Here is a 25,897-nt window from a genome sequence, read left to right on the forward strand (position 1 = left end):
ACGGGAATGGGCCATTATGCTCGGCTGGGTAGCCTTCAGTGTGGTACAGCACTGTATGGGATTTTACTGACAGGTTTGAGAGCCATCTGAGGCTGGCAAATCTTTAGAGATATTTTGTATAATACACACCTGTGACCTACTTTTTAAGAAGCTTCTATATGGATCCCACCCTAGAAATTCTGGTTTGATTGGTCTAGGGTGTGGGCCTTGTCCTCTCAAGCTCTTAGGGGATTCCCATGGCAGCCCTGGTTGAGGGCCTGTTCTTCAAGCCTACTCCTGAGAGTCCTGGGAACCTGGGGGTCAAAGAGGGCTTCCTGGAGGAGGAACCAAGGGGAGGGTGTGCTCCTGAGAAAGAATAGCAGGGAGGGGCAATCTCTGAGTTCCTGCAAGCCATTGCTGGAGCCTTTTGGGTGCAGAATTTGAGAAAATGGGAATGGGAACCAGGGGTCTTATGTGCAAGGAGGGCTTTCTGCGGTTGGAGGCGCCCTTCCTGGAAGCTGGCTGGACTCTGACCCTCAGGCTTCTCCCAGGTAGCTTGCTATGAATCAGAATCAGCCTCGGGTATCGTCTTGACACATTTGGAAGATTGCAGCCCGAGCTGGGCATGTGCACACCTGTAATACCAGCCCTCGGGGGCGGAGGCAGAAGGATCAGGAGTTCAAGGTCATTTTTAGGTAACCTAGTTTTGGGAGTTCTCCTTATAACATTCTCATCAACCAAGCATTACATACCATGGTTATTTTGTAAAAGATTTTTTTTTTTTTTGTGGCTGCCCCCAGCTGCCCTAGATTGGGTCTCTCTATGTAGCTCTAGATGTCCTAGAACTCACTATGGAGACCAGGCTGACCTCAAACTCACAGAGATCAGCCCTGCCTCTGCTGGAATTAAAGGTGAGTTCCACTACCACTCAGTGACAAATTTATTTTTAAATTATCTGCCTATCTATCTATCTATCTATCTATCTATCATCTACCTATCTATCTGTTTGGAACAAGTGCTAACAATGTAGCCCAGGCTGGCCTTGAACTCACAGCAGTCCTGTCATCCTAGCCTCCAGAGAGCTGGGATTATAGGTATGATTTACTACTCCAGACTTTTTTTTAAAATTTTATTTATGAGTACCTTGTAGCTGTTTTCGGACTTAGACACACCAGAGAGGGCATCAGATCCCATTACAGATGGTTGTGAGCCACCATGTGGTTGCTGGGATTTGAACTCAGGACCTCTGGAAGAGCAGTCAGTGCTGTTAACCACTGAGCCATCTCTCCAGCCCCTATAGTCACTTTTATTGTCCAACAGAATACTCAAATGTATGTTTCTTATCTGACTGAATTTTGGGACCTATTGGAAGGTTCCTCTTCCAGGGCATAGTAGCTGTTAGGTTTTTGCACTCTCTCCTTCAGGGAGAACTTGTGGTATCCGTCTTTGTGTCTGGCTTACCCCACTTACCATAATAGGACTCTCCTCTGTTACGGATAAATCAGGTTGGAACTGGTGCTAGGCCAAGACTTGGATTTGCTTTCACACTGCCTATTCAGAAACAAGAGAGACTCCTGGAGCCTCGGGTACCTCCAGGGATGGAAACTTCTCTCCTGTCCTATCACAGGTTCCTGAAGGCCAGCAGGCACTGGCTCCCAAGAGTAGATAATACAAGAGTGAGCTTATAAGCCAGGGAGGAACACCTATCTGGAAAGTCATTTTCTAACCAGTGGGGAAAACTGATGAAACATTTGTTTGTAAGGAATGGAAGGGAAGGCCTCCCCAGCTCACTTGTCTCATTGACTATCTCCAGAACAGAATGGGGAGCATTAAGATCTCAGAGGCTGGGCTGGAGAGATGGCTCAGTGGTTAAGAGCACTGACTGCTCTTCCAGAGGCCCTGAGTTCAAATCCTAGCAACCACATGGTGGCTCACAACCATCTGTAATGGGATCAGATGCCCTCTTCTGGTGTGTCTGAAGACAGCTATCGTGTACTCATATAAATAAAGTAAGTAAATCTTTAAAATAAATTTAAAAAAAACCTCAGAGGCCCATTGTTGCAGGACATTTGATCACATTGTGAACCCCAAGATTGTGAACTAGAAAATTCTTTTTTTTTTTTTTTTTGGAGCTGGGGACCGAACCCAGGGCCTTGCGCTTGCTAGGCAAACGCTCTACCGCTGAGCTAAATCCCTAACCCGAACTAGAAAAAAGTCAACCCTAGGTCAAGAGACAGAGCAAGAAACCAGCTGACAGGGTGTTGTGCCAGGAAGCGTTCCTGAGCCCCAAAAGACCACCAAGAAGCCGTTTCTGATGTAATCACATTAAGGTCTCTTTGTTACAAATTCGAGTTTGGGCTTACCGATGAAATTTGATAAGAATCAAACATTCAAATTAACCTAATTATGTGTTTACCCTCAAAGGAAAGAACAAGCCAGCTGCTCTTAAGATGTGCTGTAAAACTTCATTCTTTGGACCAGACATTAATGTTTTAAAAGGTGATGTAGAGTGGCTAGATTTTTGGAGTTTTTTTGTTTCTTTGTATTTTAATGCTTATTTATAATTTTTACTTGAGGGCACGACCTTCAGGGAGGCGGGACGCTGGAAGTTGATCGTGCTTAGCCCACGCCATCACCAGGCAGGTGGTGGGCCGTAGAGAAGCCCTGGGACACTGCTGGAGGGCAAGGGGGAGGAGAGCACAGTCCGAGGCATGAGACAGTTAAAGCTGGTTTGGGGGTCCCCAGGCCTGCGAGGAGGCCCGAGCCATCTGGTTCCGAGGCTCTTGGACACTCAGCGGCAGCTGGAAGTTGAGGAAGAGCTGGGAACGGAACCTGGGCCCACAGGCTGGATCTGGCTGAGGGCCCGGAGCTGGGAGGGGAAAGGGGAGCTCTGGCTGGTCCCACGGGATTATCCTTGGCCTGACAGTGGTAGTCTTGGGCTTGGTGGCAGTCATGGCTGGGAGCACAAAGAGACCTTCTATGGGAGTCTCGATAGCAGCTCTATAGCTGAAAGCCTTCTCCATGGCTCCCCATGGCCGATCCCCATGAAAAGAGACAGTTCACGGTTTTAAGGCATTTATTGTCATGTTGGAAAGTGGATGTGTAAAACCATGCCCCACTTCTCAGGGTGGGCCTGAGGTTAAATACCTTTTGCAGGGAGGAGTAGGGAAGGAAAGCTTGTTGGCTAAGCCTCCAGGCTTTAGGTACCTCATTAGCATGGAGATCTGTCTTGAGCCTATGTGACCTGTGGTCATGTTCTCTACCTGTGGAGGGGCTTGGAGCATTGCCCTTACATGACTGATAGCCACAAATCTATGGCGGGCTGCGGCTAGTAACAGGGGTCTGGTGCCTGGAAGCAGTAAAGCCCTTACCGTCCCTTCAGGATTTCTGGGGCTTCGAGCCTTAGCTCAACCAGGAACCTTGCCTTTCATGGTCCCACATCTACTCTGGATCACTCTTGCAGTATCAGGCATTGAACCCAGGACCTTATGCTTGCCAGACAAATACCTTATTAATGCAGCCACATTCTCTCAGTCGCCCTTACCTTTAAAGAGAGCATCAGCATCAAGGCCCTCAATAAATGTACATACCTCACAATACTGGTTACACCTAAGAACATGTTTGGGCATCACACCTGCTCGGACTAGCCTTTTCTCTTTCTCCTTTTAATTTATTCTTCTCTTAACACAGTATATTTTAACCACACTCTCCCCTTCCTCTACTCCTCCCAGCCCCCTTACCTCCCTCTTCCTCAGATCCACTTCCCTTCAGAAAAGAGCAGGCCTACCACTGATAATCAGCTAGAAGCCGGATGGTTCAGAGACCTAGAGTAGAACCAAAGACGACTCACCAAAAAACAAAAACCAAAAACCAAAAAACAAAAGACGAATCAATGAATGATTCCTAATGATAGTCCGCTGTACTCACAGATTGGTGCCTGGTACTGGCCAGTCTTCTATCACAAGCTGGAGTTATCTGGAATGAGGGACTCTCGATTGAGAAAACGCCTCCATGAGGTGGTTATATCACCAAGCTGCGTGTCTGCTGCAAATGTCTAGGAGGCCTAGGTCCAACCCCTGCATGCTCTGTGCTTGGTGGTTCAGTCTCTGTGAGCCCAGCTGGGCCCAGGTTAGTTGGCTCTGTAGGTCTTCCTGTGGTGTGCCTTGACCGCTCCTGCTAGCTCAGTTCTATCTCCCTCTCTTCCAATGACTGGAGCAGGGGCTGTCTCTGACTCTGTTGCCTGCCATTGGATCCCCTTCCCCTAGCTGGACTGCCTGGTTGGGGCTCAGTGGGAGAGGATGTGCCTAGTCCTGCTGAGACTAGACATTGTGGGTGGTACCGAAGGGGGAGTCCCCCCTTCTCTGGGAAGAGTGGGGGGTAATGGGGAGAGGGATTTATAAGGGTGGGACTGGGAGGAGAGAAGGGAGAGGGGGCTGCAGTCAGAATGTAAAGTGAATAAAAAAATAAATTATTAAGAAAAGAAAAGATCAACTTAAGGCATTTTTTTAGTTAGGTTGGTGGAGAGGGCCTGGCCCTTGTAGGTAGAGCTGTCCCTGGGCTGGTGACCCTGAGCGCTAAAAGAAAGCAGTTTAAGCGAGCCATGATGAACAAGCCAGTAAGTAGCATCACTCCATGGCCTCTGCATCTCCTCCTACCTCCAGGCTCCTGTCATGTTTGAGTTCCTGTCCTGACTTCCCTCAGTGATGCAAGTGTAAGTCGAAATAAACCCAAGTTGCTTTGGTCATGGTATCACACAGCAACCGTAACCCAGTTAGAATGCCACCTATTTCCTTCCTCCCTTGTCACTGAGGCTGGATCAAAAGAGGAAATGCTGCTTTCTGCTCAGACTTTAGCTCCAGGGTTCTCAGGCCAGGAGGAATGTAGGATGATGTCACAGGTGAGGCAGGTACAGGATAGAAGGAGGCCTGTCATTGGAGGAGAAGGAAAGATGGGCGGGAGAGAAGTTTGAAGGAAGAGGAGGAGATTAGGGGAGAGAGGAGAGACAGGAGGGAGAGGGGGAGAGAAGACGTGGAAGGACAAGATGGCAGGTGATGTTAAGATTCTGCTCTGTGTATTTACAGGTTGTTATTAATGTTCTCAAGGGATGGATGGTACCGGGCTTTGTATGTTTAAGTGGGCAATTATATCTTACCAGTTGGATCTAAGATTCATGATTCTTCAGTTCAGCTCCATCGACCTGTGGCCCAAACCGAATTCAGTAAGACAGCAGAATTTCTTCTATAAAGACCTGATCAATTAGGAAGTACCGCAGGGGTAGTGAGGAGTATCGCTCAGTGGGTGGAGAAACGAAATAAACCTTCTAGTAGGCAATACTTATCTGCACAAAGTGTTTCAGAGTTCAAGGTCATCCTAAGCTACATATTAAGTTCACGGCCATCCTGGACTACAGGAGATGCTATTTCAAAAGGGAAATATCTGGGGAAGATATTAAGACTCATGATCAAGCGAATGGAGAGATGGCTTAGAAGTTAAGAGTATCTGGTGCTCTTGCAGAGGACCTGGGTTCAATTCCCAGCAGTCACACAATGGTCCACAGCCATTTACAACCAAACTTGCAGGGTATCTGATGCCCTCTTCTAACCTCCATGCTCACCAGGCATGCAAACGGCGCACATGCATACATTAGGGCAAAACTCGTGCACATAAAACTGTCTTTGAAAAAAAGAACCCATGACAAAACTGAACAGTACAACAGATTCTAGAGTATCTGAGTTGTACAGGGCAGACATAGCTTTGAAAGACAGACCACAGATTTCTTGTGGTGCCCATGCTTTGCTGAGGAGGTCTAAGATGTCTTCTGTCTGTGATGGCTGCTCAGAGCATTTGGGTTAGCCTGTGACGTTTGTCCTCTGAAAATACTCCCCACCTCCCTCTGTTCTCACTAGGGCCTCTTGCTAGACCTCTCAATTTCTGAGAAAGAAATGCTAGAACCAGAAAAGAGGAAATATGATTTAAACCAAAAAAAAAAAAATACAAAACCCAAAAACCCAACAACAAAGAAATAAAACCAAAAACTCCCACCTTGAGCTGTTTGTGTGCTTGTTTTTGTCATGGTGGGGATAGAACTTAAGGCCTCACATGCATTAGCCAAGCACGGTCACTGAGCTTTACCCCCAGCCCAAGGCTAAGCTGTTTAGATTAATCTGTGTGTAGCCATCACAGACAGAAGACATCTTGGACCTCCTCAGCAAAGCATGGGCACCACAAGAAATCTGTGGTCTGTCTTTCAAAGCTATGTCTGCCCTGTACAACTCAGATACTCTATCCTGGAACTCACTCTGTAGACCAGGCTGGCCTAGAAGTCAGAGATCTGCCTGCTTCTGCCACCTGAGTGCTGAAATTAAATTAAAAGTGTGCACCACCACCAACCTGCTTGCTTGCTTATTTATTTATTTATTTATTTATTTATTTATTTATTTATTTATTTGAGACAGGATCACACTATGTAGCATGGCATAGCCTAGAACTGCTTCTGTAGTAGTCCAGGCTTGCCTTGAACTCACAGAGATCCACCTGCCTTCACTTCCTAGGGTCTGGGATTAAAGACTCCTGCCACCATGCTTGGCAAAGCTTTTTTAGAGGAATAGTAAAAATACTTTTTAAAATTTGTTTGATCAGTTCGAGACTCCTGTAACTCACTTTATAGATTTGGGTGGCCTCAAACTCAGAGATCTGACTGCCTCTGCCACCCCTACCATCTCCCCATGCCCCGCCCCTGCCACGGTATGTGCCTGGGATTAAAGGCCCGTGCCACCATTGCCTGGCAATAAACAATATTTCTAAAAGCCCCAAACAAATGGAGATCTGTGCATCTTATGCAAACCATGTACGGGGTGAGACCACATTGTACACACATTGTCTCCGGCTTTCTGCCCCTACAGAGACCACAGAGAATTTCAGATCCCACACCGTCAGCTCTGAGTTCATCAGATAAGCCCTTTGCTCTCTGTCTCCTGTGCACAGCGCCTGGGCTCTTTTTTTAAAATTATTTATTCGTTTATGTTATGAGTACACCATTGCTGCTCAGACACAATGGCATCGGATCCCATTACAGATGGTTGTGAGCCACCATGTGGTTGCTGGGAATTGAACTCAGGACCTTGGGAAGAGCAGTCAGTGCTCTTAACCCCTGATCCATCTCTCCAGCCCGATGCAGAAGGAAGGAAAGAAAGAAAGAAAGAAAGAAAGAAAGAAAGGAAGAAAGGAAGGAAGGAAGAAAGAAAGAAAGAAAGAAAGAAGGAAAGAAAGAAAGAGAGGAAGAGCGAACTCTTGTTGTTTTTGTAGAGGACCAGAGTTCAATCCCTGGCACTCACATGATGACTCCCTAACTCCAGGCCCAGGGCATCTGATGCTCTTTTTTTTTTCAGGCATGCACGTGGGCCACAGGTTACAAGCAGGCAAAACACTCATACACATAAAATAATGAAAGAAATAAATCTTTAAAAAGTTCAAGGTCATCCTAGGCTACAAGTGACCCAAGACCCTGTTTTTTGGGGAAAAAAATGAAATAAGTAAATCTTTAAAAAAGTTCAAGGCCAGCCTGGGCTACCTGAGACCAAGACCTTGTTTTTTTTGGGGAAAAAAAAAGGTTAAGTATGGAAAGCAAAATAAATAGCCACGGTTGCTATTCAAACAGGGTGTAGCAGATAAATACATATATGAATTAAAACCATCAATAACCCAAATCATTTTGAGCATGATCAATGTCGTGAGATAATCGATCAACACGCAAGGTCCTGGGAGGCGAACGGCTGCTTCAGATCGCAGATTGGCCCAGAAAGAGTTTTGTTTTTGATAAAAAAGTTTGTTTATTTTTATTTCGTGTGAGTCAGTGTTTTGCCTGCATGTATGCATGTATGTAAGTGTTCTGTATACATGCCTGGTGTCCATGGAAGCCAGGAGGGGAGGGGGAAGTGGTTGTGTGCTACCTTCTAGGGGGCTGGGAACCAAACCTGGGTCCTCTGTAAGAGCAGCAAGTGTTCGTAACTTCTGAGGCATCTCTCCAGCCCCCCAGGAAAGACTCTTCTAAGGAGACTCATAAACATAGACTTTGTGGATGAGAGGAAGCCAGGCATGCGCAGAGAGGTGTCCCATGTGCAAAGGTCCTGGAGTAGGAAAGAAGGTGAAATGTTCCTAGTCCTCCAGAGGAAACTTGGAACACTGGGCTTGATACGTTTAAAGGAAAGTGATAAAATGCTATTAGGAAAGATGGGGTTAGCCCGCCTCAAGTTGTACTGGGGAGACGCTGAGCTTGTGTGATTGACAAAATGTAAGATCCCCAGTTAAGCTTCCGATGAGCACGAAATAAAATACAATGACCAGGGATGTAGCTTGGCCCATAAAATGCTTGCCCAGCCTGTGAGAAGCCCTGGGTTGCATGGCATAAAAGTAACCCAGATGTGGTAACGCACGCCCATAATCCCAACACTGAGGAGGAGGAGGGGGAGTTCAGTATCATCCTTGGCAACGCAGGGACTTTGAGGACAGTGTGGGCCGTATGAGGCCCTGTCTCAAGGACAATGTCCAGTGTAAGCATGTTCCCTGAACATCTAGGAATAGGCTAAAATTGAGTCATTATTTTTCTGAAATTCAAATTAGGGAATCTGGGCAGGGAGTTTCCAGGTTCTTGACCTCTCGTTTGAAGGGCTTAACTAGACTTACACTCTAGTCCTGCAAAAGTAACAAGGAAATGTTATTCAAACTCGATGGATAAAACAGGCAAGGCCAAGAGGGATGGAGGCCACACGAGTGTCACAGGTCACCGCAACTCACTGACTTTATCTCCCTAGCTACTTTTGTTTTTTATTTATTTATGTATTTATTTTTTGAGGCATAGTCTCACATAGCCCAGGCTGGCCTTGAACTTATGATGTAGCTGAAGACGACCTTAGCTTTTGAAGCTCCTGCCTCTACTTCCCAAGTGGTGGGATAACAGTCAAGTTTCACTATGCCCAGCCTCTCTTTTGAAGCAATTTAAAAATATCTGCCTGCCTGCCTGCCTGTCTGCCTACCATCTTTCTTTCTACTATGTGCTCTCAGATCTGTTCATGAGTGAGTCATGGTATGCAGGAGAGGTCAGAGGACAACTGTCAAGGGTTGGTTCTCTCCTTCTGCTATGTGGATTGGTGGTTAGGCTTGGTGGCAAGGGTCTTTACCCTCTGAGACATCTTGCTGGCCCATTTTAAAAATAAAACAAAATTGAGCTGGCATGGTAGCCCCTGCCTTTAATCCCAGCACTTAGATAGGCCGGTGGGTCTCTGTGAGTTCAAGGACAGCCAGGGATATGTAGAGAGACTCTGCGTCTAAAATAAAAAATAAAATAGATGTGCAATTCACATCGCATAACATCAGACATCAACCATTGTAAGGTGAACAGTGCCGCTGTAGTTAACATCAGAGAAGACATCTTGTAAGCAGTCAGCACTGTCAACAGGGTTAGCTCCACTTCTCAGACCCACTGGCCACTGCGTGTCTGCCCACCCTCCTCCATCACCATAGTCCGCCTTTGGCTGGTCTTTGCCGTCATTGCACCCTTTTAATAGGTAAAGTTTTAAAGAGCCGCCAATCAGAGTGTATGAGAGCAGCCAATCAGAGCGTATGACTGTTGATTAGCAGCCAATCAGAGCTAATGACTGTTAGATACGAGACCATGTGCTTTTAGGCAATAGCTTTTCTTTTTCTTTTATTATTTTTTATTTATGTGTATGCATTTGCTTCCTTGTGTACATACATATATTCATGCAATACTCCTAGTGGCCAGAAGAGGGCACCAGACACTCAGGAACTGGAGTTACAGCCGGTTGTGAGTCTCTACATGGGTACTAGAAACTGAACTTTGATCCCCAGCAAGGTCTTGTAGACCTGATAACACTTCAATGTCACACAAGACCTATGAATCCAAAACTAGAAAGTCAGTGAAGAAGCCAAAAGCAACTGTAAAGTGTCAGAGTGACGATTACACGTGGCTAATATAGCTTTTGTGTTTCTAGGCATTAACCTGTGAAACCCTTACTGCCAGGCACGGTGGCACACAACTTTAATCCTAGCACTAGAGAAGGGGAGGCAGGGGGTTGGGGATTTAGCTCAGTGGTAGAGCGCTTGCCTAGGAAGCGCAAGGCCCTGGGTTTGGTCCCCAGCTCCGAAAAAAAGAACCAAAAAAAAACAAAAAAACAAAAAAACAAAAAATAAAACCAAACCCCAAAAATGTCTTTATTACTCATGAGGTAAAGAAGAGTTCATACCTTAATTTATTCATTTACTTACTTTGGTTTTGTTTTTTAAAATAAGAATGTTTGATTGTCTTTTATTTATTTTTGAGAATTTACTTGTTACAGCTCTCCCTCTCCCCTCTCCTTTCCCCTCCCCTCTCTCCCTCTTCCCCCTCCAGCCCCTCTCCCTCCAGGGTCTCTCTACAAAGTCCTGGATCTCCTGGAATTCACCATGTAGACCAGGCTGGCCTCAAGCTTACAGAGATCTGCTTGCTTCTGCCTCCCAAGTGCTGACATTAAAGGTGTGGACCACCATGCCTGGCTCCAAATTTGCTTCTTTACTTATAATGGGTATGAGCATATTGTCTACATGCATGTGTGTGAACTTCATGTGTGCAGTGTCAGAGGAGGCCAAGAGAGAGTATCAGATCCCCTGGTACTGGGGACACAGACAGTTTTGAGACACCAGGCAGATGCTGGGACTCAAACACAGGTTGAACGCAGAGAAGGCTCTAAACCACGGAGCCTTCTCTCCGGCTCCTGCTTTTCCTTCTGTAATTCACACTCTACAATCTCTCGCTTTCATTGCTGCCTCCCAATAAAATTAAATGACTGGCCCTTCCATTTCACTTAGCATAACCCTCGTTTTGTTTTGTTTTATTTTGCTTTGTTGTCCCTCCTTTTCTCTGCTGGGGATTTTCGTAGTTGTACTAATAGTGAGCAAGCATGGGTTTGAAGCACACGCTTCGGAACATGGCCACTTCCAAAACTGGCCTAACTTTGGCTGGTGATGTAGTTGGGCGGATAGAGGGCTCGCCTGGCACACACAGGCCGCAGGCTTGATTCCCAGCATCAACTGTACTGGGTGTTGTTGTTCTTGTCTGTAATCTCAGCACTCCAGAAGTGGAGGTAGGAGGGTCAGGGGTTCTAGGTCACCGTGGGTGCATAGGGAGTTTGACTAGTTCTGTGAGACTATGCCAGGGGCGGGGCGGGGCGGGGCGGGGCGGGGGGGGGGAAGAAAGAGAAACAAAGAGTGGATTTGTGAGTGAATTGCTGTGCTATGCCCACACCACTGCCTCTAGAACGTTGTTTTGGTTTGTTTTTAATTTGCAGGTTTCTCCACTGCCTTACAGATGCAAAGAAAATGAGGCAATAAGTAATATCTCGCTTCCTCGAGAGCTGCGAAACATGAATAAAAACGGGTGACATCCGAGGCCTTTATTAACCAGTGGCCAAAAGCCTTTGAAACCATTTCATCTGTCATTGGCATTCTGAGAGCAGGCGACCTAAAAATATCCGTCAGACCCTCGGCAGGCCGTTTGTCAACAGCATGGTGTAATTATAATGAGCTTTATTGACATCATAAAAACGGGATGCCAGGTGGTGTCCATTTCCACTCGTTTAATTGAAGAAGTGAAAGATCTTGTACCGTGGCAGGAACCCAGCCATCTGTCAAGCAACAGTAACACTTTGTCATAGCTGTGACCTTGACTCCCAGGGTGACCACTGGAGAGGAAAAGAATTTTATGATGTGAACGAGTCCCCTGGCTTACTTTATTCTTAGCTCCAATGGCAACAGAGAGGATGGACCGCTTTGCTCTTCTGGTCTTCAGCGTGGGCTGCTCGAAAGCTGCGTGATTGTGTGAGCAAATCAATCTGAACACTGTCTAAGACCATAAGCTAGGATGGTGAAGACGGTGAGGTCACGGCATTCTACTCTACAGCCTTTTGTTCGTTTGTTTCTTTGTTTTTGAGACAGGGTTCTCTGTGTAGCCGTGGTCGTTCTGGAACTCGCTCTGTAGACCAGGGTGGCCTCAAACTCTGCCTGCTTCTGCCTCCCAAGATCTGGGATTAAAGGTGCATGCCACTGCGACCTCAAAACAGCTATTTGAAGTTCAAGTCAACATATGTAAACACTCACAAGTTAAGAAGAAAAAATCAGGAAATTCCTATAAAACAGTAAATGAGGTCATGCTACAGACTATTTTCTGGCCCTGTGACTCAAGAGTCATGTATCAAAATAACATTTAATTTTTTTTTCCTTTTTCTTTTTTCTTTTTTTTTCTGAGCTGGGGACCGAACTCAGGGCCTTGTGCTTGCTAGGCAAGCGCTCTACCACTGAGCTAAATCCCCAACCCCAACATTTAATTTTTAAAATTGTGCGTGTGCAAGTGTGCGTGTGTGCATGTGTGCATGTATACGTGTGTGTGTGTGTGTGTGTGTGTGTGTGTGTGTGTGTGTGTGTGTGTACACATATGGATATGGTTACCTGTCAAGTCCAGAAGAGGGCATCAGATCTGCTGGGTCTGGAGTGACAGTCAGTTCTACAAGGCACCTGCCCAGGGTTACGGGAACTGAACTCGGGCCTACGAGAGCAGCAGAAGCTCTAACATTGAACCATCTCTTCAACTCTGTCAATCTCAAATTTCAAACATGAACCGAGAAGCGAATTTCCACACCGTACGTACAAAACGTGGAATACTGAAGAGGCACATTTCACAGTGAATTTCATTTCTATAAAAAGGGTGTATTCTAGGAGCTTACTCAAAGGATGTAAGAAAAATTATTTTTTTTTTTATTTTTTATTTTTTTGGAGCTGTAGCTGGACACACCAGACAGGGACCAGACTCCATTAAACATAGTTGCTCTGAGCCACCTGTGGTTGCTGTTAAATCCCTCAGGACCCCTAAAAATTATTTTTCTCTCTTTCTTTATTTATTTAATGTCTCTTTTTTTTTATGAGTAGCTGTAGCTGTCTTCAGACACATCAGGGCCTCAGATCCCATTACAGATGGTTGTGAGCCACCATGTGGTTGCTGGGATTTGAACTCAGGACCTCTAGAAGCAGCATTCAGTGCTCTTAACCACTGAGCCATCTCTCCAGCCCAAGAAAAATTATTTGCAATCACGATTGGTTTTTCTGCCCCTTAAATTTTAATTTAGCTCTTTAACTAGGACCTGCCAACACAGACCGTTTTCCCACCAAAGCTGTGACGAAGCCAGCCTGGGCCATCCCTGAGAAGTCACACATAGGTAATAACTTCCACGCCAGCAAGTGCTTGTACAAGGAGAGCAAGCAAGAAACTCCCCGACGGGATGGAGGCGTGCCACACATCTGATGGAGTGGACTCAGAGAGGTCCCAAGAGAGGTGTTTCCATCAAGATGCAGGAGGAGGAGAGAGCAGAGAGAATCACATTCCTGGGGTCTCAGGGATGGTTTGGACAATCACCGAGGTCGAGCTCAAAAACCAAGGAAAGGGCTTGAGGCTCCCGACCTGCACATCCCAGACCTATGGCAGGGGAAGGGGGGTGAGGGGGTGGGGGAGTTAAATTTCAAAACATCACAAGGAATGAGTTGAATCTTTCCTGCCATTTTATAATATTTTCAGTCTGGAGATAACAACAGATTTTATTTTCTTTTTTATTATGTGTGAGAGTGTGTGGTGCACATGTGTGAGAGTGTGTGTGCACCTGTGTGTGTGTGGTGCACCTGTGTGAGTGTGTGGTGCACCTGTGTGAGGTGTGTGGTGCACCTGTGTGAGAGTGTGTGGTGCACCTGTGTGGAGTGTGTGGTGCACCTGTGAGAGTGTGTGGTGCACCTGTGTGGTGAGAGTGTGGTGCACCTGTGTGGAGTGTGTGTGGTGCACCTGTGTGAGTGTGTGGTGCACCTGTGTGAGTGTGTGTGGTGCACCTGTGAGAGTGTGTGGTGCACCTGTGTGTGGTGCACCTGTGTGAGAGTGTGTGTGGTGCACCTGTGTGAGGTGTGTGGTGCACATGTGGAGAGGTGTGTGGTGCACCTGTGTGTGGTGCACCTGTGTGTGAGTGTGTGGTGCACCTGTGTGAGGTGTGTGGTGCACCTGTGTGAGAGTGTGTGGTGCACCTGTGTGAGAGTGTGTGGTGCACCTGTGTGAGAGTGTGTGGTGCACCTGTGTGAGAGTGTGTGGTGCACCTGTGTGAGAGTGTGTGGTGCACCTGTGTGAGAGTGTGTGGTGCACCTGTGTGAGAGTGTGTGGTGCACCTGTGTGAGAGTGTGTGGTGCACCTGTGTGAGAGTGTGTGGTGCACCTGTGTGAGACTGTGTGGTGCACATGTGTGAGACTGTGTGGTGCACATGTGTGAGACTGTGTGGTGCACATGTGTGAGAGTGTGTTATGCACATGTGTGAGAGTGTGTTATGCACATGCCTTGTCAGCTCTCCTCCTAGGCTCGGGGGTCACTCAGGGTGTCAGGCACCCTCGATTGCTTGCAGGGCAAGTGCCTTTCCCGGTTGGCTCACCCCACTAGCCTCTTCTGTCCTTCTTAGTTCTCATTACACTAAATAGAACTGACCAACCTTATGCATACCCACCAATTTATAGCGAACATAGATGATTCCTGGCTCTCGGCAATTCAGAAACTCCTCCGAGGATGTCTGACACTGTGGAGTGTAAAAGAATGCCATTTTCTCACATCTGTAAGCTCTCGGGAAGTGTTGAGAAACCTTCGTGCTGAGAATAGCAGTGTACTGAAATGTCATGTGAAGTACTCTATGATTCATGCATATGAAGTTCAAAAACAGGGGAAACTATGACCTGGAGTTAGTAATCGGACCGTGGTTAGGTCTGGTGGAGTTATGGGGTGAGGAAGAGGCACAAGGGAATTCTGGGATGCTAGTGGCTGTTCCTCGCTGAGTGAGGGAAAATGTTCCTCTCTGGGGAAAATTCATTGTGCTGTATTTGATCTTTGCAGCAATCCTCCTGCCTCAGTCTTAAGTGTGCTGGAATTACAGATGCGAGCTACAGTGAACTATGTAAACATGTAGGATATAAGGATATTTTTGGCCTTATGCATATAGTTCACATCAGGATTACCTAGTAGAATTTTTAAAACTAGAAGTTATTTTAAAGAGGAGTTGCAGAAAATTTGAGAAGCCAGCTGGGTTGCTATATCCTTCACTCCCTGTCTCCCAGCTACTGAGGCCTTGCACTGGTACTACGGCATATGTTATATTAATAACAGAGGACCCTAGTTCTGTTCCCAGCACCCAGGCCAGGCAGCTCACTGCAACGACTCCTGCTCTAGTGCCCTCTTGTGGCTTCACTCTTCTGCACCTCACGCAATTGGCATCTGTACCCATATTCACATAAATAAAACCAAATCTTTAAAAAGCAAGAACTTTATATTGATTATCACTTAGACTTCCTCACATCCTGCTCCTACTGCCTCCGGGTTGCATAAGCTGACTTGCCTCCCTTGGCTGTGACCCACTCGGATTTTCTGACTTTCTGATGGCCTGAATGCTTTTGGAGAATGCTGGCTAGGAAGTTTGTAAGATGCCTCTGTAGGCTTGGATTTCTTAAAGCCCTACTTTTAGTAAGGGCTCTCGAGTGCTTCAACACAACCCTTTATAGCCCACTGTCCAAAGGTAGGGGAGAAAAGATGGTGAACAGGACAAGAGGATGTGGACCTGTTTAGAAGTAGTTCTTTGGGGGAGATTCCAATCTCCACTTGTCAGGATACCAGCAGTCCAGTTCACTAGGGTCAGGATACCAAACAGGAATCAGCAGCCGTGGCATGGTCCAGTAGAAACCGCCAGGCCTCCGCTGATTTGGCAGGATGGAACAGGACTAGCCAGGATGCCAGGAGAAGTTCTCTGCTGGGCCTCGCTCAGAGAAGTGAAGGTCAGCGAAGACTGGAGACCCAAGAAGTGTTGCAAGGCTAGCTATGCAAGCATGCCGTCACTGTTGAGTCCTACTTGTACTCTGTCCAAACATCACGTGTCCTCTCACAGCAAAATACCACACGAGTCTGCATCATATGACAAATCCACTTCATACCTCTCTAGTGGGAGTTGTCTGTTTTTCTTTCCCCTTTGACATGGGTCTTGGGTAATCCATCTTGGCCTCCTGCTAGATAAGTGACCAAGGAGGATCTTGGACTCTGGATCCTTTCCACCTTCTCCCAAGTGCTGGATTTATAAACACGTAACACTGTATCCAGCTTAGATTTTTCTTTTTTCTTTTTTCTTTTTTTTTCGGAGCTGGGCACCGAACCCAGGGCCTTGCGCTTGCTAGGCAAGCGTTCTACCATTGAGCTAAATCCCCAACCCCTGGTTTCTTTCTTTTTTTTTTTTTTAAAGATTTATTTATTTATTATATATAAGTACACTGTAGCTGTCTCCAAACACACCAGAAGAAGGTATCAGATCTCATTACAGATGGTTGTGAGCCACCATGTGGTTGCTGGGATTTGAACTCAGGACCTCTGGAAGAGCAGTCAGAGCTCTTAACCACTGAGCATCTCTCCAGCCCGGTTTGTGTTTTTCTAATGATGAGGCCTGTATGGGTGCGGAGAGGTTTAACCGTCCTTAGGGAAGTGGAAACTTAAGGGTTCTTTGGGAAGTCCTTTGGATGGTGTTTGCTGGGGCAAACATGTGAAGGAACGTTTAGCTGAAGTGGACACAGGACAAAGGATGTTCTGCTAAAGCAAGCACGTGAAAGGATGCGTGATGTGCATGTATTGGTCAGCCTTACATTGGGTACCTGAGCTGCGTTTGTCGGGACTCCATAGAGAAAAATGCACCGGAAAATTTCCAGCGGCTGTGCTGCTGTTTCTCGTCACTTCCTCAGACTCGGGCTGATTGGCAGAGTGAAGCCAGATGAGACAGATGCACTTGCTGAGGTAAGGCACATGGAGGACACGGGATGCTTGGAGGGCGTATAAAAAGGAAGGGCGGTGAAGGGGTAGGTTATAGAGCTTGCTGTAAAAGGCTTGTTGGTCTCTCGGCTTTGCTTTGGTGAGAGAGGCACTGCGGAGAACTTCTCCTGGCGCTCCTGTTGGTCTCTCCTGCTGATTCCTGCTGAGGCTGGAGCCTGGCTGTCTCTGCTAGGTGGCGCCACCACTGCTGATTCCTGTTTGCTATCCAGACTCTACCCACGAGATTGCCGGGGTGAAGTGTGTACGAGTGGATCGAGCTGCTGCTGCTCGCCTGTGAACTGAACTGCCGATTTCCAGACAACACAGATGGGAGTTGACCCAAAGAACCTTTCTAAACAGGTCCGCCCCCGCCCCATCCTTTCTTTTCCACTCCTCTGGTGGGTGGTGGGCTACAAGGGACGTTAAAGCGTCTAAGAGCCATCATTAAAAACAGGATTTGGGGGGTTGGGGATTTAGCTCAGCGGTAGAGCGCTTGCCTAGCAAGTGCAAGGCCCTGGGTTCGGTCCCCAGCTTAAAAAAACAAAAAACAAAAAACAAACAAACCAGGATTTGGAAAAAATTAGAGTTACGTTGCGTGTAATTTTTGAAAATCCTAGCTTTTTCTTGAGCCCTTTGCCTGAGCTCCCTCTTCCTCTCGAGGCCAGCTCTGCTAAGCCACCAGCGACTGCCCCACTGTGCCCTTTCTCCTACCCACCTTAGTTGCTGTGGATGGAAAATACCAAACAACCTTAATATTTTAAAACTAGCTAGAAAACTCAATGGCTGGGCAAAGAACCTCCTGTCCCATCCTTCTTGTCTTATAGATGCCCGAGACCTAAGTGTCTGCTCTTCCTCCTCCCTCTCATCCCCTTCTTTTCCTCCTGGGACCCAGAAGTCCCACCCTTTCCCCTTCGCCCAGCGATTGGCTTCTGCCTCCTTTATTGACACAATCAAGAACCAATTAGGGAATCAGTACCTCCCCCTACAGTGAACCGATTTTTTAAAAAAAAAAAATGGTTCTGCCTGTCAGGTACCCATGTACCTAGGTCATGTTGGCAGTAGAAGCAGGAAGAACCACTCTAGACGTGGGTGGCACCTGGTGGCAGCCCAAATAAACCCACATGGAAGAAGGAAACTTTTTTTGCCAGCCTACTGTCTCTCTTGTTGGCAGGTTCATCTACTCCATTGTTGCAGCAATCCATGTTTGGGATTCCAATGTGGACGGAAGACCAGCAGATCTCCAGGAGTCTTCTAGGCCTTTAGGTCCACTGGGACGGTGCACACAGCTTCACGATCGAGCAGCTACTGGAGTCTTGGCTTCTCCATTGTGAGGCAGACATTGCTGGACAACCCGGACAGCATCCTGTGACCCAACCTAACAATTCTTCCTTTAATAACACACCCACTCGATCAGTTCTGATCTTTTAAAGAGCCTAGGCTAAAGCCGCCGCTAATAAAAAAAAAAACTTTCTGCTTTTTTGTTTGTTTCATTTTATTTTGTTTTTGAGACTGGGTCTTACTCTGTAATCCCTGGCTGATCTAGCACTTGCTTTATAGATCAGGCTAGACTCAAATTCCCAGAGATGCACAAGTGGTGGGATTAACGGTGTGTTCCACTACATCCTGTTCACCGTTCTGGATTTTTTTTTTTTTTTTTTTTGAGCAGGGACCAAACCCAGGGCCTTGCGCTTGCTGAACAAGCGCTCTACCACTGAGCTAAATCCCAACCCCCGTTCTGGATTTTTTTAAAAGAAGATTTATTTATTTATTTATTACATGTAAGTACACTGTAGCTGTCTTCAGACACACCAGAAGAGGGCATCGGATCCCATTACAGATGGTTGTGAGCCACCATGTGGTTATGGAATTTGAACTCAGGGCCTCTGGAAGAGCAGTCAGTGCTCTAAACTGCTGAGCCATCTCTCCAGCCCTGTTCTGGATTTTTAAATTGTTAATTATTTTAGGTAAAGTCTTGGTATCCCAGGATGGTCTTGGATGGTCCTTGAACTTCTAATCTGGCTTCTAATTTTTACCTTCTAAGGGCTGAGATTACAGTTACGTGCCAGTATGCCCCAGTTTTATGTAGTGCCGGGGACTGAATTTGGGGTTTTGTGTATGCTAAGCAAGTACTCTGAGCTACAATCCCAGTCCAACTTTCTGTTTTGTTGTTGTTGTTTGTTTGTTTGCTTTGTTTTGTTTTGAGACAGTATTTCTCTGTGTAGCCCTGGCTGTCCTAGAAATTGGTCTGTAGACCAGGCTGTCCTCGAACTCAGAGATCTGTCTGCCTTGGCCTCCTGAGTGCTGGGATTAAAGGCGTCCACCACCACTGCTGCAGCTGCAGCTGCTATCACCCTACCACCACCACCACCGCCACCTGGGGACCGAACCCAGGGCCTTGCGCTTGCTAGGCAAGCGCTCTACCACTGAGCTAAATCCCCAACCCCTGCTTTCTACTTTTTAATAGACAACTGAGGACAAAATAAAGGAAAAAGGTAAAGAGAAAAATATGGCAATTTAAGATGTCAGAAAAAGGCTGGGCATGTTGAAATCACTCAGGGAAGGATCAGGAAAACAAGGCCAGCTTGGGTTGCACCCCAAGATTCCCCCTGCCCCCAAATAGGGTCAGGAAATCGATGCAAAAAAAAAAAAAACAAAAAAAACAAAAAAACAAAAAACAGGAATTGGCTCTTGTCTCCTGAGTGGAAGTTAGGGACACTCACAGAATGTCACTCAGGCTGCGGGGCTTTGCGCCATCTCCACAGGGAGATGACAACCTCTTCCTGGGGGAAACTCATCCGTCCTCAGCCATGCTTCTCTGCCTCTTCTGTGTAATGGAATCTCTACTTAGTTTAGGGGAAAATGCTCTCTGAAAGAGGGGACTGCTGAAGTCGGGTCAATAGGTATGGTGTCATGTGACATTTCAGGGACTCCAGCCACCGGATGCAGCTTTTCCTGTTTTTCCATCCATCGCATCTCAGAACACCAAGGATTCTGCTTATCTACGTTTTACAGGTCATGATCAGAGACATTAAAAGGATCCGCTAAGATCATGTAGCAAACTAAAGACGAGAAAGCCAGCGGCAGACCGCATTCCAGCCCAGCTCTCATATTGGCTCCCAGCATCCAAACACAGTGAGTGCCCCTTCCCCCTTGTGCTACGTGGCCCAAAAATATTTGCAGTTTGTTGTGTTAATGTTGCCTGGAGAGACCCGAGCAAGTGTTCACTCGAGATAGGGCAGTAACAACAGACCAAGTAACGATTCCATCTAATTTCATCGTGGTGAGCCAGAGTTTGTTGGACAGCTTACAGGAGCGTGCGTGAGGGGTCACTTACAGAAGTGTGGGTGAGGAGGTCACTTACAGGAGCAGGGGTGACCTCAGAACGACTGTGTCATGGAAAAGTCCCACCCCAGCATGGGTAATAACCTCTCAAAAGCTTCCTAGAGTCTCTGCTTCTTTTAACCTCCCATCCTTCTCAATTCAAGATCATGCACAGCTGTGGCAGAATTACAGACAGATGGGAGGTCGCAGAGGCTCAGTGAGGCTCGCTCAGATGGCTCTCCCTGACTCCTACCAGGGGCTCAAGGGTGCGGGCAAGCATGACTGTTCTGTGTCAAATGCCTAGAGGACAGCACCCCACGATGCAATTGTTAGCTGATTTGCCCAGCAGACTCTAGCGAGACTCAAGGCGCCACATGAACAATGGGGGGTGCTGGTTCTGAGGTGAAGCTCCACTCTAGGAAGAGGGAGGTGGAATACAGAAGCAAGCACACACCCCATAATTCCCACAGGGTGTGCACTTTTGGACTAATTCTCATTCCGTTGAGTTTGCCCAAACCTTTCGTTTGACAGGTGAGGAAGATCAAGTTCAGAGTCCTGAGTGACACCGCTAATTATCAGCCAGTCTGAGCTTTTGAACAGACGCAACCTGACTTTCACTTCCCACCATACACGGTGGATATCCCAAGAAACCCGGTTTATTCCCGCATTTCAGCACCGGTCGTCTAGAGCAGTTAAGACAAAGGGGTCCCAACGACTGCACACTGGATTAAGCACATTGAGAAGTAATCTCTTTGCTCTTCTAAGCAGTAGTTTAAAGATCGAACGAGTCTTTTGTGCTTGGCAGCTCCCCTCACTTTGGTAACTTTTTGCCAAGGATATGAGGTATGCAGATAGTTTCTCAGGATCCCAGGAAGTCCCTGAAGGGCCTGGCAAACATGGCACTGACAGATGTCCCCTTTTACCTTTCTCCCCCTTGCTAAAGAACATTAGACTACAGTCCTAACGCTCGCCCTCGGGGTCCATTTCCTTATTTGGCCATTGACTCATTCCTGAGACAAAACATCAAGGTCCAACAATCAGAATTCATTATTGGCTAGCATGTCCAATCAGGGCTTACCAACTCACCATAACACAGACTCCCCCCTTTTCCTTAAAAACCCACTCTTGAAAAAAACAAAACAAAACAAAACAACAATCCCCAAAGCCAACCAACCAACAAACAACAACAACAACAAACAAACAAACAATCGTGATTACTTGCTGCTACTTGTTGTCTGCCCTTTGGGGATTCGGTGTTCGCTGTGTTCTGTACTGACCCAAGGGGCCATCCTCTTGTGCAGTTTCCTGGTATTTGTTTTCTTTATTAAGGTCCTAGGGATGGAGCCCTGGGTTTTGTGCATGGCACACAGTAGCGTCACCACTGGGCTTTATACCCCAGACTGCAAACATGTTTATTTTACCTGAAGTCACTTTGGACTCCCAGATCAAACTGAGTTGGAGCTGTCATTTGTCCCGATACAGTGACTTCATTCAAGACAGCACTTCTAAATGCTCCCTAGAGGACCTGAGTCATGACTACCATGTGATGCACAGCACAGTGGTACCTGTCTGCATGCTGTTTATGCCCCTTGAAGGAGGACTCGGTTTGAGAAGTCCCTTCCTTTTTCTCAAACTTAAGCAACTTTGTTGGGTCTCCTCCAGAAAACATTTGGAGCTTGTGAAACAGTTCAGAGAGTAAAGGGGCTTGCTGCCAAGCCTCACGACCTGAGTTCTGTCCCAAGCATGCCCATGGCAGAAGAAAACCAATTCTGGTGAGCTGCCTCATGATATCCACACAGATGCCATGGTGTCTGTATATATATACAGATCACACGCACAGGCACAGGCGCACACACACACACACACACACATACCCACACCCACAAACAAACACACACACACACACACACACACACACACACACAGACATGCCATGGTGCCTGTATATATACAGAACAGACAGACAGACACACAGACAGACACATACACACACAGAGACACAGACACACAGAGACACACACAGACAGACACACAAAGACAGACAGACAGACACACACACAGAGATTCCATGGTGACTATATATATACAGACCAGACCAGACCGACCAACAGAGACAGGCAGGCAGGCAGGCAGGCAGGCAGACAGACAGACAGACAGACAGACACACACAGACACAGACACAGACACCCACATAGAAAATTAAGCGAGTTCCCTTTTTCAGGACCTTTATTTACTTCTGTATGTGTAGGTGTTTTGGTGTCTGTGGAGGTCAGAAGAAGGCATGGGAGACCTGGGACTAGAGTTCCAGTGTGAATAGTTATGTGTGTGGCAGTTAAGTGCTACTAACTTCTGAGATATCTCTCCAAATTCACTTTTTTTTTATTTATTTATTTACTTTATGTATATACAAGCACAGTGTAGCTAGCTGTCTTCAGACACACCAGAAGAGGGCATCAGATCTCATTACAGATGGTTGTGAGCCACCATGTGGTTGCTGGGAATTGAACTCAGGACCTCTGGAAGAGTAGTCGGGTGCTCTTAACCACTGAGCCATCTCTCCAGCCCCAAATTCACTTTTATTCACACACCTAGCCTCCAAGTTCACTTACACACACACACACACACACACACACACACACACACACACACACACACACATGCACACGGAGGTTTGTAGATACTAAAGTATTCCAAACCTGGTGCTTATTTGCTTTATTTTTTTCTTTTTTATTTATTTTTTTAATTTATTTTATGTCTATGAGTACACTGTAGCTGTCTTCAGACACCAGAAGAGGGCATCAGATCTCTTTACAGATGGTTGTGAGCCACCATGTGGTTGCTGGGATTTGAACTCAGGACCTCTAGAAGAGCAGTCAGTGCTCTTAACCACTGAGCCATCTCTCCAGCCCGCTTTATTTTCTTTTAAAACAATTTAAAATTTTTATTTCTGTGTGTGAGCGTATGACATGTGTGTGTTAGGTTGGCTTATTAGTATCATCATCATCATCATCATCATCATCATCATCATCATCATCATCATCATCATCATCATCATCATCATCAACTGTCTCTCTGTGTAGCCCTGTCCTGGATCTCAGGCTGGCCTGGAACCTACAGAGATCTGCCTGTCTTTGCCTCCTGAGTGCTAGGATCAATGGTGTGGACTGCCATGTCTGGCTTGCTTTTATCTAGAGGTATTTGGATTTGGGTGTGGGGTCGGGATCCTCTTCTTCCTACACAGCCCTGAATCCTGACTTGGCAGTTTGTACAACTTTTATTCTTTCTCTTTTCTTACTTGAAGACAGGAGTTAATGCCGCCCAGATAACGCATCGCTCAAACTGGATGACACACCCGTGCTTGCTCGGCTGGTTTCTGCCAAGTTGACACAAGCTACGGTCATCCTTCAGCTGAGACCTAGTGGGATGGAAACTCCCTGGCATCTACGAGAAAATGCCATCAGATTGACTCGTGGGCCAGGCTGCGGGGCATTTCCTTGACAGCCGATTGATATGGAAGCGTTTCTCTCTCTGGGGGTGGAAGACAGCAAACTGGGCAAGCCAGGGAGAGCAGGCCATGCTCCGCTTCAGTTCCAGACTTCAGGTTCCGGCCCCGACTTCCTTTGACCATAGAAATGCGATGTCACAGTGTAAGTCACAAAACCCTTTTCTCTCCAAGCTGCATTTGGTCACGATGCTCATCACAGAAACAGAAAGCAAATTAAGAGAGCACCCAGGATGACTTTGAACTACAGATCCTCTCACCCGCGAATCCCGATGCTGTGATTATGGGGCTTATGGAATTTTCTAGAATGTCCTTAGGCCCTTTATTCTCATGTTGCTACCTTGTTCCTCAGGAACTCCCTTCCTTCTTTTTTTTTTTTTTTTAATTTTTATTTATCTAATGTATATTACAGATGGTTGTGAGCCACCGTGTAGTGGCTGGGATTTGAACTCAGGACCTCTGGAAGAGCAATCAGTGCTCTTAACCACTGAGCCATTTCTCCAGCCCACTCCCTTCCTTCTTAAGACAGCCTTGAATCCATCGTCTGCGAGTGTCCTTTTCATTCTCTCTGTAGCTCTTAAATTGCTTCAATTTACCTCTGAACTTGATCTCTGTATCTGGTTCTCGCAAGCTCCTTGACAGGTTATATCGTCCCTTTTCTCAGACAAAGATTTGTAAAGCTTTATAAAAAAACTATCTGTGCCAACACATCTATAATCAAATTAAAGTTGACCTGACCCAGGGCTGGAGAGATGGCTCAGTGATTAAGAGCACTGGGTCCTCTTCCAGAGGTCCTGAGTTCAATTCCCTGCAACCACGTGGTGGCTCACAACCATCTGTGGTAGGATCTGAACCCCTCTTCTGGCGTGCAGCTGTACACAGAGAGAGCACTCATACATAAAATAAATATATCTTTTTTTAAAGAGTTGACTAATCTCTAGTAGGCGTGAGGTAATTATGCCATCCAGTAGTTGAGCTATTATAATTGCAGCTCTTGTCTCACGATCTCCGCTGCCGCTTACTTATCACCCACAATTCCCGCTTCTTTCTCTCTCCTCCAGCCAAGCAAGATGCCCAAAGGAAAGAAGGCCAAGGGGAAGAAGGTGGTCCCGACCCCCGCCGTGGTCAAGGGACAGGAGGCCAAAAAGGTGGTCAGTTCTTTGAGAAAAAGCCAAAGAACTTCGGCATTGGGTAGGACACCCAGCCCAAAAGAGATCTCACATGTTTGGTCAAATGGCCCCGCTACATCAGGCTGCAGCAGCAAAGATCCATCCTTTATAAGCGACTCACAGTACCTCCTGCAGTCAACCAGTTCACCCAGGCTCTGGACAGGCAAACAGCGACTCAGCTGCTTAAGCTTGCCCACAAGTACAGGTCAGAGACAAAGCAGGAGAAGAAGCAAAGGCTGCTGGCCTGAGCTGAGAAGAAAGCTGCTGACAGAGGGGACGTCCCAACTAAGAGATCACCTATCCTCCGAGCAGGGGTCAATACGGTCACCACCTTGGTGGAGAAGAAGGAGGCTCAACTGGTGGTGATTGCCCATTTTGTAGACACCATTGAGCTGGTAGTTTTCCTGCCTGCCCTTTGTCGAAAGATGGGGGTGCCCTACTACATCATCAAGGGAAAGGCCAGGCTGGGGTGCCTGGTCCACAGGAGGACGTGCACCACTGTTGCCTTCACACAGGTGAACTCGGAAGAGAACAGTGCTCTGGCTAAGCTGGTGGAAGCTATTAGGACCAATTACAATGACAGATACGACGAGATCCGCCGCCACTGGGGAGGCAACGTCCTGGATCCTAAGTCTGTGGCTCGCATTGCCAAGCTGGAAAAGGCAAAGGCTAAAGAACTCGCCACTAAACTGGGTTAAATGTACACTTAAGTTTTCTGTACATAAATATAATTACAAAGTTAAAAAATAATTGCAGCTCTTGCAGATATGGGATCAATATTAAAATTTTTGTAATTACAAGGTTATCTTGTAATTCATTAAATACCTGTTCACTTTTTCCTACTGATTAGTATGTGTAAAGTTTATTACACATCTGTACACACACACACACACACACACACACACACACACACACACACACACGTATATTATATTTCCCCATCTCCCTTCCGTGACAAGCTCCTTGATGGTTTGACAGCTGTTTTGCTCTAGGGAGGTGGTGACAGAGCCACCCACCATTTCT

General features: G+C 46.7%; 1 pseudogene; it reads left to right on the forward strand.

The window, feature by feature from the left end:
* Positions 1-24,728: 24,728 nt before the first annotated feature.
* Positions 24,729-25,572, forward strand: LOC116910534 (annotated as a pseudogene).
* The last annotated feature ends 325 nt before the right edge of the window (positions 25,573-25,897 follow it).

The sequence above is a fragment of the Rattus rattus genome, chromosome 9, assembly GCF_011064425.1.
Source record: "Rattus rattus isolate New Zealand chromosome 9, Rrattus_CSIRO_v1, whole genome shotgun sequence".
Taxonomy (NCBI): domain Eukaryota; kingdom Metazoa; phylum Chordata; class Mammalia; order Rodentia; family Muridae; genus Rattus; species Rattus rattus.